Raw genomic sequence first — 12,591 nt, forward strand, 5'->3', positions numbered from 1 at the left:
CTGAAACAAAAATCTGCACTCATTGAATAAAATAATGTGTGTTAGGGATTGAAAAAAATGTATTTTATTTGAAATTAAAATTTAAAGGCCTGATCTTACTAGTGTTGGACTAACAGATAAGCACAAAATGTGTTCTAAAAGTGTGTGGCTTATTTGTAATTTTTTTAAAAGTTAATTATTGATATTATATAATAGTGATGATAAAACTCATAGGATGATTACTGTCTTGGGTAGCATTTTGCAAAAATAAAATGTGTATCTAGACTGATCATCCATAACATTAAAATCACTGACAGGTGATAGGGATCATATCTGGATGCCCTAGGTGAAATTAGTAAACCACCCAGAATAAAAACCTGCACAGCAGGGTGAATGGGTGATGACTCAATGGCATAATCACAAAACCAAATCTAACACTAAGGCTTGTGTGTCTAACAGGTTTTAGGCGCTTCAGCAGCCCTGGTTAGGTGTATACTGGAAGCCAGGGTGCCAGACATAGCAGGTAATCTTAGGGTCATAGGCAGGAATAGGTTCTCAATGGTAGTTTTCAATGTAGCAGCTAATGATATACACCTTCGTCAGTCAGAGGTTACCAGGAGTAATATTGAAGAGGTGTATAAATTAGCAAAGGTGATGTTCGTATATACGCTCTGGCCCCATCCCAATGCAGTGTGGCAAGGTAGCTTACAGCAAGTTATGGTTGCTGGACTGCTGAAGGTTTTCAATTCAATTCAAATCAATTCAGTTCAAATCAATTCAGTTTTATTTGCATAGTGTTTTTAACAATGGACATGATCTCAAAGCTGTTCTACAGAAAAATATAGAATAAAAATGAAATTGAATAAAAAAATTATTCATTCCTAATGAGCAAGAATAAGCCTGAGGCAACAGTGAGACAAGCTCCCAGAGACAATATAATGAAGAAACGTTGAGAGATAAACACAAGGTGGCAAAAATCATGCAACAGCCAACCTGCATGATGATGTGCTGGAGAAGCTTCACAATCTTGGCTTTCTGTGAAGTCCAGACCTCCAGTCCTCTGTGTTGTCTGATGCTGGTGGCCAGGAGAGTAGACATTGGAAGCAGTGCAGGAGGAAATGGAAGCCCAGCAGAAGGGCAGGTGTCTGTGCTAGGCTAAAAACAAACCCTAGCCAGCTGACTCTCTTGTCCATCCTACTCTCCAATGTTTGCTACCTGGACAATAAACTGGACAACATTTGAGTTTAGACACTGCGGTGTCCTTGTTGTAATGGAGATGTGGCTCAGCGACAATGTTCCAGACACTGGCATTCAGCTAGACGGGCTCACCTTGTTTGGTGCTACTCAGACAACATTTCTGTTATTTTAATTCCAGCATACAGGCCACTTATCAGACACTAAAATGGTTCTGAAGCAGGTGAAAACCTGGCCTGCAGGACCCACCTCTGCTCTTCTGCTCTTTTGAGTGCATTGATTGGCAGATGTTCAGTAAGGCTGCAAACAACAACAATTCCATCAACTTGGAGGGGTAAATGGCATCAGTGAACAGTTACATTGCCAAGTGCACTGATGATGTGACTGTCTCCAAGACCATCACCCCATGCTCCAACCAGGAGCCTGTGGATGACTGCAAAGGTGCATGCACTGCTTAAATCTAGAGACTTCACTTTCTGAGCAGGTGAGAGGACAACCCTAAGAACATCAAGGGCCAAACTGTCCCGAGCCATCAGTGAGGCAAAGTGCACACACACCCAAAGAATCCACAGCCACTTCTGTGACAGCTGCAACATCTAGTACATGTGGCAGTGCATCCAGGCAATCATTAACTACAAAACAACTTCACTTGCCTGTGACAGTGATGCCTCCCTTCCAGATGTACTAAATGACTTCTATATTCGGTTTGAGGTGCAAAACAACACTGTGGCAAGGAAGTCCATCCTTCCTCCCAACTACCCATTGAAGTCGGCTGGTCCAGGCAACATTTCTGGCAGGATGCTCAGGGAATATTCAGAGCAGCTAGCAGATGTCTTCACTGAAAACTTCAACATTTCCCTGAGCAGCGCCCCATTGTTCCAACGTACCTCATGACCACTACTACCATCCCGTCTCAATGTCCCGTCTCAATGACTACCATCCAGTCGCACTCACACACATTGCAATGAAATGCTTCGAGAGGCTTGTCATGATGCACATCAAGACTCTGCTGCCACCCTCACTTGATCTCCGACAGTATTCATATTGTCATTGACACATCTGGCATTCACACATCCGGACAGAAAGGACACCTATGTATGAATGCAGTTCATAGACTTTTGTACAGTATTCAACACAGTCATCTCTGCACCAAATTGAGAAGCTGAGTCTGTTGGGCCTGAACACTGTGAGACCTCAGATCGGGAACAGCATCTCCAGTATCACCACACTGAGCATTGGGGCCCCTAAAGGCTGCTCAGTCCACTGTACACTCTGCTGACTCATGACTGTGTAGCAATGCACAGCTCACACCACATCATCAAGTTCATGGATGTCATGGCCATGGTAGGTCAGCATACAGATAGGAGGTGCAACAGCTAATGTGAAAAATATTTTTATCCAATGCAGTAGTGCTCTATTTAATACTGCTCAGTTAATACTGTGCTGACTCCAACTCTACATTGACCCGACAGCTCAGATGAGCAAGACAATGCAAAGTATGCAAATGCAAAGACAAGGTTTTATTTGCAATCAGCTCTGGTTACAAGAATTGAGCTGCTCACGAATTAACATCCCAACAACCTCTGAAATAACATCTCAAAACATAGTCCTTTTATTCTTTTCTCTTATCTCTTCATAATATTCAAACCAACACCTCTTTGCTTATCTCTTCATAATATTCAAACCAACACCTCTTTGCTTATCTCTTCATAATATTCAAACCAACACCTCTTTGCTTATCTCTTCATAATATTCAAACCAACACCTCTTTGCTTATCTCTTCATAATATTCAAACCAACACCTCTTTGCTGGGAAAATCCCTCCCATTTTCATTTTGGAATATCAGGTTTTTGGACACCATCTTTTACTTTTTTTTTTTTTTACTTTTTCACATACCATTATAATTAAATGTTTGAGGTCAGTCATAAAAAAAATCAATGGGCATCTCTGCCCTTATCAATGGGACATTTCCAGCTTGCTTTCATCAAACATCTCATTTGACCTCCGAGGACAGCATGGGTAAGTTTCAGGGCCACTGCTCTGTCTTTTTAGTTTTAATTTATTACTCTTTTCTATTACCTTTGTACTGGCCGTAATCTTATTGCATTTTTTTCACTTTTACTCCCAGCTTTATCTCCTGCAACCCTTGACTCCCTATGACATGTTGTGCTCTTTCTCAGGGCCCAGCTTTATTCCTCCCGAGGCACTAATACGCCTACGGCTGGTCATGATGACCTTGGGCACCGCTCCAACCCCGGCCATACCAGGATTGATGCCTCTCTCCGAATTCCATCTAGTGCCGAAAAAGCCTGTCAGACTGATGTTACTACCACTGTTACTCACTCTACACAGGCCATCCAGTCTCACTACAAATTCAACAAATGTACCCAAACCTCTCGTCCCACATGTCGTGTTAAACCCTACATTGTTAAACCTGTAAACAGAGATGGTCAATAAACTGAGGTGGTGCCTGACAACCCAATCATGCTGTCCTCTGATTCTTATTGTTTTAGACAAACACAAACAAGAATGCATTCAAATACACTTTAAACAGTCTAACCCACAAAAATTACTCCCACACTAAAAACTCGGTGTAGAACCAACCACTGATCTCTGAACACTGACAAATATATAGAGATGGCTGTTGACTTCAGGAGAGCACAGATTGACTGCTCCCTGCTGAACATCGATGGATCCCCCATGGAGATCATCAAGAGCCCCAAATTCCTTGGTGTTCACCTAGCAGAGAACCTCACCTGGTCACTCAACACCAGCTTCATCACCAAGAAAGCCCAGCAGCGTCTTTACTTCATACGAAATCTGCGGAAAGCTCATCTCCCTCCCACCATCTTGACCAGGTTCTATAGAGGGACCATTAAGAGCATCCTGAGCAGCTGCATCATTGCCTGGTTTGGGAATTACACCATCTTGGATTGCAAGACCCTACAGCAGATAGTGAGGACAGCTGAAAAGATCTTTGGAGTCTTTCTGACCTCTACCACAGACATTTACACCACACAGTGTAAATTTTGTCTTGCACTGTGTGCACTAGGTTGCAGATGGTTTACTTTATGTGGCTAGGACAACTTACTTTAAGTGCTTAGCTATGTGTTGTTTTATGTAGCTCTATGTTGTTTTATGTAGCACCATCGTCCTTGAGATACGTTGCTTCATCTCACGCTGTACTGCGTCATAAAAATGACAATAAAAGCTTCTTGACTTGACTTGACATGAGTAACCAGACTACAAAGGGAACCCATCTGTAATGCAACTAGTAGCTATGCCACCGACAAATTGCCGGGGGGAACCCTTGTCCAAAATCTAACGAGCCGCTTCCGGATTTCCTCAATCTTATTATGATGTACAAATAAATACAGCGTGCACACCATGCTCTGTGTGAAGTATTGTTCTCTACTGATGTACCAAGCCTTGATTTTGCAGCTATTGTGATTTATGTGTATGACCAAATTATGTTTACGGATTTTCCCCTTTTGGTTTGTATTTCGGTTTTGATTCTAGTTCTGATTGTTTTTTATTCTTGACTTCTGCTGTCTGTCTTACCATTTATGTTGAGTTCACGCTGCATGATTTTCAAAGTCGTCGGATCGCTGTTGTTTTCACACTGCACAATGGATCGGCAACAGGAGGTTTCACACTGCATGACTTCACAATAGGAAGAATTACGGACAACTCTGTCTGGTCCGCAAACTACAGTGCCTATAGAAAATCATCATACCCCTTTGAAATAGTTACTTTATCATACAGCCTGAAAACAAACCCCATTCCAAATAACTTTTATTTAAAATTTTGGACTTACAACGTCAAACTACTAAAAGAAAAAATGCAACTGTTCTGCAAATTGATAAAAAAACCCAAAAGACTACAATAACAGGGTGGGAAAAGTCATCAGCCCCTTGATTTAAGACTTCATAGAGACGCTTTTTGCTTTAATTACAGCCATCAGTCTTTTTTTTTTTAGATACACTATATTGCCAAAAGTATTCGCTCACCTGCCTTGACTCACATATGAACTTAAGTGACATCCCATTCCTAATCCATAGGGTTCAATATGACGTCGGTCCACCCTTTCCAGCTATAACAGCTTCAACTCTTCTGGGAAGGCTGTCCACAAGGTTTAGGAGTGTGTTTATGGGAATTTTTGACCAGTCTTCCAGAAGCGCATTTGTGAGGTCACACACTGATGTTGGACGAGAAGGCCTGGCTCTCAGTCTCCGCTCTAATTCATCCCAAAGGTGTTCTATCGGGTTGAGGTCAGGACTCTGTGCAGGTCAGTCAAGTTCATCCACACCAGACTCTGTCATCCATGTCTTTATGGACCTTGCTTTGGTCACTGGTGCACAGTCATGTTGGAAGAGGAAGGGGCCAGCTCCAAACTGTTCCCACAAAGTTGGGAGCATGGAATTGTCCAAAATGTCTTGGTATGCTGAAGCATTCAGAGTTCCTTTCACTGGAACTAAGGGGCCAAGCCCAGCTCCTGAAAAACAACCCCACACCATAATCCCCCCTCCACCAAACTTTACACTTGGCACAATGCAGTCAGGCAAGTACCGTTCTCCTGGCAACCGCCAAACCCAGACTCATCCATCAGATTGCCAGATGGAGAAGCGTGATTCGTCACTCCAGAGAACGCGTCTCCACTGCTCTAGAGTCCAGTGGCGGCGTGCTTTACACCACTGCATCCCACGCTTTGCATTGCACTTGGTGATGTATGGCTTGGATGCAGCTGCTCGGCCATGGAAACCCATTCCATGAAGCTCTCTGCGCACTGTTCTTGAGCTAATCTGAAGGCCACATGAAGTTTGGAGGTCTGTAGCGATTGACTCTGCAGAAAGTTGGCGACCTCTTCGCACTATGCGCCTCAGCTGAGTTGCTGTCATTCCCAAACACTTCCACGTTCTTATAATACAGCTGACAGTTGACTGTGGAATATTTAGGAGCGAGGAAATTTCACGACTGGATTTGTTGCACAGGTGGCATCCTATCACAGTTCCATGCTGGAATTCACTGAGCTCCTGAGAGCGACCCATTCTTTCACAAATGTTTGTAAAAACAGTCTGCATGCCTAGGTGCTTGATTTTATACACCTGTGGCCATGGAAGTGATTGGAACACCTGATTCTGATTATTTGGATGGGTGAGCGAATACTTTTGGCAATATAGTGTATGTCTGTACTAGCTTTGCACACCTTGATTGGGGAATATTTGCCTATTCTTCCTTGCAGAATTACTCAAGTTCAGTAAAATTCTGTGGTGAGTGGCAATGGACTGCTCTTTTCAAATCCTTCCACAGATTTTCGATTGAGTATATGTCAGGGCTCTGACTTGGCCACTCAAGGACGTTCACCTTCTTATTCTCAAGCCTATTCATTGTTGTTTTGGCAGTATGTTTAGGGTCATTGTCGTGTTAGATGGTGAATAACCTGCCCATCTTCAGCTGTCTAGCAGAGGGATACAGGTTTTCCTCAAGAATTTGGATGTACTTGGCAGCATCCATTTTTCCTTTAATCCTGACCAATTGCCCAGTCCCAGCTTAAGAGAAACACCCCCACAACATACTGCTGCCACCACTATCTTCACAGTAGGTATGGTGTGTTTTGGGTAGTGTGCTGTGTTTGCTTTTTGCCAAACATAGCACTTGGAGTTCAATCCTAAAAAAGGTAAATTTTGGTCTCATCAGACCATAGCACCTTTTGCCAGAAGGTATCACACTCTTTCAAATGTGTTTTTGCATAGTGCAAACAAGACTGAGCTTTAGGAAAGGCTTCTTTTGTGCCACCCTGCCATACAAGCCAGGTTTGTGTAAAGCTTGCGAGAACCACAAGCTTGGGAGGAGTTGTCATATGCAGAGACTGACCAGACCCAGCCATAAAGCCTTGTAAGTCCTTTAAAGTTACCTTTGGCCCCCTGGTAGCTACTCTTATAAATGTCCTCCTGTCTCTGTCATCCACTTTGGACAGATGGCCTGATCTAGGCAATATGCTGGTGGTGCCATATGCTTTCCACTTCTTAATGATGCTTTGAAAAGTTTGCTGAGGGATAGCTAAAGCCTTAGAAATGTTGTACTGTATGAGGAAACTTAGAGCTGTGGTACTGTATGAGGAAGTCAGGAGTAGCAGAGAAGTATGTCAGAGTGGTGCAGGACATGTATGAGAGGACCAGGACAGTGGTGAGATGTGCTGTAGGTCAGACAGAGGAGTTCAGAGTGGAGGTGGGACTGCATCAGGGATCGGCTCTGAGCCCCTTCCTGTTTGCTATGGTGATGGACCAGTTGTCAGAGGAGGTCAGACAGGAGTCTCCTTGGACAATGATGTTTGCAGATGACATTGTGATCTGTAGTGAGAGCAGGGAGCAGGTGGAGGAAAACCTGGAGAGATGGAGGTTTGCGCTGGAGAGAAGAGGAATGAAAGTCAGTGGTAGTAAGACTGAGTACATGTGTGTGAATGACAGGGAGGGAAGTGGAACAGTAAGATTACAGGGTGAAGAGGTGAAGAAGGTACAGGAGTTTAAGTACTTGGGGTCAACAGTCCAGAGTAATGGAGAGTGTGGGAAAGAGGTAAAGAAGCGAGTGCAGGCAGGTTGGAATGGGTGGAGAAAGGTGTCTGTGTGATGGAGTTCTGTGTGATGGAAAAATATCCGAAGTGGAAGGTGTACAAGACAGTGGTGAGACCGGCCATGCTGTATGCTTTAGAGGGAGTGTCATTGAGGAAGAGACAGGAGTCAGAGCTGGAGGTAGAAGAGCTGAAGATGTTGAGGTTCTCTTTTGGAGTGACACGGTTGAACAGGATTAGGAATGAGTACATCAAAGGGACAGCTCATGTTGGATGTTTGGGGGACAAAGTTAGGGAGGACAGATTAAGATGGTTTGGACATGTTCAGAGGAGGGAGAGTGAGTATATTGGTAGGAGAATGTTGGACATGGAGCTGCCAGGCAGAAGGCAAAGAGGAGGTATATGGATGGAATAAATGAGGATATGAAGCTAGTTTTGTGTTGAAGATGCAGAAGATAGGGAAAGGTGGACAGAAACGATTCGCTGTGGCGACCCCTGAAGGGAAAAGCTGAAAGAAGAAGAAGAACTAAACCAACTACGCCACCCTGTTAGGTACAGGGAACCCTTGAACAATAATTCAGGTAAGCACACAGGTTCATTAGTTCAAGAGGAGACAAAGTAGTGAATGTAGAAGTACAAAAATGCAATACTTTATTAACAACAAAAATAGTTCATTACATACCACTCCACACAATTTATTAAAATAACCAAGACAAGAGACCGATCACTGCAATTAAAAAAACAGAAAGGACTGTCACCCACTTGCCTTCACACACACACACTTCTTCAGGGCCTGGGCGAACTTTGAGATTCCAAAACCCCAGTACCTCTCTCTGCACACTGGGTCACCACCTTTGCAGGGTCCAACCCTGTCCACTGCCTCAGGGGTGCTGGAACTGCAGTACTCGGGGCCAATCTACTCAACACAGTTAGAATCAGGTGGGTCCAACCGAGAGAGTGCATCTGCCGATTACTCCTACTGTAAACACAATACACTTACCACCCAAGAGATACTCATGGAATGTCTCAGTCCTTGCGCTAAAAACTCCTCATGGAGCTATAGTTGGACATATTGTGCTCAGTGGGCCTAAGGCTATGACTTGCGTAGGCTAAAGGATGCACCTTACCTTCCTGTGAGAAGACTGCCCCCGACCCTTGGTGGCTAGCATCTACCTCCAGTACAAAAGGCTTGGAGAAATCAGCGTAAGCTAATACAGAGGTAGTGGTAAGCTTCTGCTTCAATCCCTCAAAACTCACCTGACAGATCTTATCCCATGCATCAAGGAAACTTTGGCCCAAATAATTCCTTGGCTTGTTCTGACCACCTGCGACCTCCCCAAGCAGCCTATGTAATGGAGCAGCCAATTTTGTAAACCCCTCAACGAAACGGTGGAAATAGGTGGCGAACCCAAGAAAAGAACTCAGTGACTTTGGCAGACCTTCACCACTGAAGCACTGCCTCAATCTTAGCCGGATTGGTAGCTACCCCCTGGGAGGAAATAACATGACCAAGGTGTTTCACCTCTTGTTGGAAAAAGGCACACTTCCCTAATTTAACCTTTAGACCTTCCCACTTCAAGCAACTTAAAACCACCTGAAGTGCTGATCAACAGAGGAAGAGAACACTACAGTGTCATCCAAATACAAAAGTAAGGAAAGATACTGCTGATCTCTGTACAGTCATTCCATAAACTGCTGAAAGTTTGAGGGAGCATTACAGAGTCCAAAGGGCATCTGATTCCACTCAATCAAGCCAAAGGGCGTACAAAAAGCGGTCCTAGGCTTATCATATGATGATTCTCATTTTGGTAATCAGTACTTACTTTCATTGTTAATCACCGATATGTTGCCTATCTAATTAGCGTCTCTAATTTATTGATTATTTGATAACAATCATAGTTATTTGATTATTTGGTTATCTAATAATTCTTTCACTGTTAAGCACCTGCCATAATCATTAGTCAACGGGTAAGCTTAGGATAAATAGATAAAATTAGCATAAACCTAAACGTAGAAGTTATAGGACAAAAAAAATATATAAAATCATAAAAATAGAGATGAGCAAAACTGGCTGAATCATTGTTAGTGGGTTATTATTCTCAAACTTTCTGGCTTTGGTGTAAACATCACAAGGACATAGGCTAGCACATCGTACCATATCATGGTGTTGGCTCCACTGAGACCGAAAAAAACATGTTGACGAAGTTCATAATCCTTGGACTTAAGGGCGAGAAAACCATAACAGTCTTATTTGAACCAATTCTGACTAGAGTGTTTATTTTAGGAAAATTTAAGTTAAAACTACCCTTATATAATGTACAGGTGTTATATCGCGTCTTATTATCTTATGAAAATAAAAAAGTAGCTTACCTTAGCAAGTGGAAAGTTGGTAAAACTCCTTGTGGCATAAGTAAGAACAAAACAATAGGCACCGAGACGGGAAGGGGTTTGGAGAAGATGTTATTGAAGCGCCAGCAAAATATTATTGCAGTGGCGGATGTTAATGTAAACATAGGGACACAACACCGAGTAAGTGTAATGGAAAAGCACAGACTTTAATAGAGAGGATTTAGGAATTTAAATTAAATTAAATTAAATTAAAGTAAACTGACTACAACTAGCCTAAATAAATCAATAATAAACAAACTCAACGTAAACCAACCTAAATTTCAGGCAAAGCTATTTTGCCCTTTGTTTTTATCTTATTAGCAGTATTACTTGGGTAACCTGATGTAGATTAAAGAGAGTGCTCGCGGCCTAAATAGTGGGAATACATAGAATGGTGTAAATGTAAATGTGATAATGAAAATGGTGGTAAGGTCCTCAGATTTCTAATAAATGTCAGCCAGTCACCTTGAACTACACAGGAACAACCACAACGAATACATGGAACATGTGGGTGAATGTTGAATTAAAGGTGTAAGGGGTATAATGACATAAATGTGTTTTTGGGCTAAATAAGGTTTAATAAAAGTTCAACAATATATTTAATAGGATCAACAACATGTGTCAATATTAAAACTTGTGACCCATAGAGTGTATGAAGGCCACAGAAAGGTGGAGCTGTTTTTCAAGGGGAATAATGGGTGAACGTCAAAACAATCCATAGAAACATAGACTCCAGCAAGGTTAGGCAGCTGGGCTAAAGGGTATATATACTGGGGGATTTGTGAAGGGGGGTGTACTTGACTGCATCGATTCATGAATCCGTGTATTTGAGTGCCAGTTTCGGTGATATTTTTTCTAAATAAAACCGGTTGCTTTTTCTTATCCAAGCCTGGAGGAGTACTTTATTTCTTTGTTTTTCTGCAAATTTCTAATTGGAACTACACAACTATTGGATTATATTGGTAATTGGAGAAGGCTCTAGGACCACCCTGTGGTGTCCACCTGGAGGGAGGCTCTGGGTTCCAGCACTCCCTCAGTAACAGGGACCTGATTATACCCACTGGCTAAATCCATAGTGGAAAACCATCAGGCCCCCTTTAAGGCATCTAGTGATTCTTCAATGCGCAGCAAAGGAAACGCATCCCTTGTAGTCTTAGAATTAAGCTGATAGAAGTCTACACACCATCCTTCTTCTTAACTAATCCAATTGGGGACGCATATGGGCTACTGCTCTCCCTTATGACTTGGGATTCGAACAGCTGATTAATGTGGGCTCTCACAACCTCATATTCTGAAGGGGGAATACAGCGATGACGTTGCCATACAGGAATCTCATCTGAAAGCGGGCCATCATGGGAAATAAGATTGGTACATCCCAAGTCACTCTCATAGGCTGAGAAAACAGTCTGGTACTTCTCAAGCAAAGCCTTGACACAACAACTGGATCCTGGATTTCCTGACTGGAAGACCTCAGTCAGTCCAGATGGGGAACAGCACCTCCAACACCACCACACTGAGCCCTGGAGCTGCCTCAGGGCATTCGAACCCGCACAACCAGACTGTTGAACAGCTTCTTCCCTCAGGCAATCAGGTATCTCAACAGAGAACTGAACTGAGTTAGACACGGACACACACACACAACTGATAACTGTTCTCAACAGAGAACTGAACTTTGCTGGACATGAGCTTAACACACACTCATACATACACACACAAAAGTTGTCTTTTTTACATGCACACGCCACTTTTACATTGATCTTGTTTACATGTCATTTTAAATATTTATATCTGTTCACTTTTGAATATTTAAATACACGGGTCACTTTAATTACATGCATCTGTTAACTAAGTTACTCCTGTTACTTCTGCTGCTACATTCACTGTCCTAAACCTGTTTCTGTACGTCTTTGCACCCACTGTCATACACTGTTTTTTTTTGCACAAGAGTTGGCGATATGTGTCTTGTTTGTCTGCACTGTCTTGTCATCCTGTGCACTTATGTTGTATGTTAAGTTTGTAAAGAATGCACCTTGTAGGAATAGTTTAGTTTAGCTCTATGTTTGTCCGCGTCACCTGTACTTTGTCTGTTGTTCTGTGTAGCACCTCTGGTCCAGGAGGAACGTTGTTTCACTTCACTGTGTACTGCATCAGCTATATATGGTTAAAGTGACAATAAAGCTTCTTTTGACACTGACACTGACTTTGACTTTGACTTGAGCAGTTTGTAAAGACAGCAGTTTCATTCATAAAGACAGCAGTTTCATTCATAAAGACAGCAGTTTCGTGCGTATAGACAACAGTGCCACTGGAAGCCTATTTCTTTCACATGTTATCAGCTTCACCTGAAAGAACAAAAATACAATTTTACATTATGCACCAATTCATTGCAATATTTAATGCCTTATTTCACCTACTGTCATTTTAACACTACAGCTGGAATTCCTGTCATACATGCCCCGAG

The 12,591-nt window shown here is 42.6% G+C and overlaps 1 protein-coding gene across 4 annotated transcripts in view; it reads left to right on the forward strand.

The window, feature by feature from the left end:
- The window catches only part of LOC131364509 (uncharacterized), an 84,629-nt gene that overhangs the window by 24,393 nt on the left and 47,645 nt on the right, over positions 1–12,591 (forward strand). The gene's annotated exons all lie outside the window — the stretch shown is intronic.

The sequence above is a fragment of the Hemibagrus wyckioides genome, linkage group LG14, assembly GCF_019097595.1.
Source record: "Hemibagrus wyckioides isolate EC202008001 linkage group LG14, SWU_Hwy_1.0, whole genome shotgun sequence".
NCBI lineage: Eukaryota > Metazoa > Chordata > Actinopteri > Siluriformes > Bagridae > Hemibagrus > Hemibagrus wyckioides.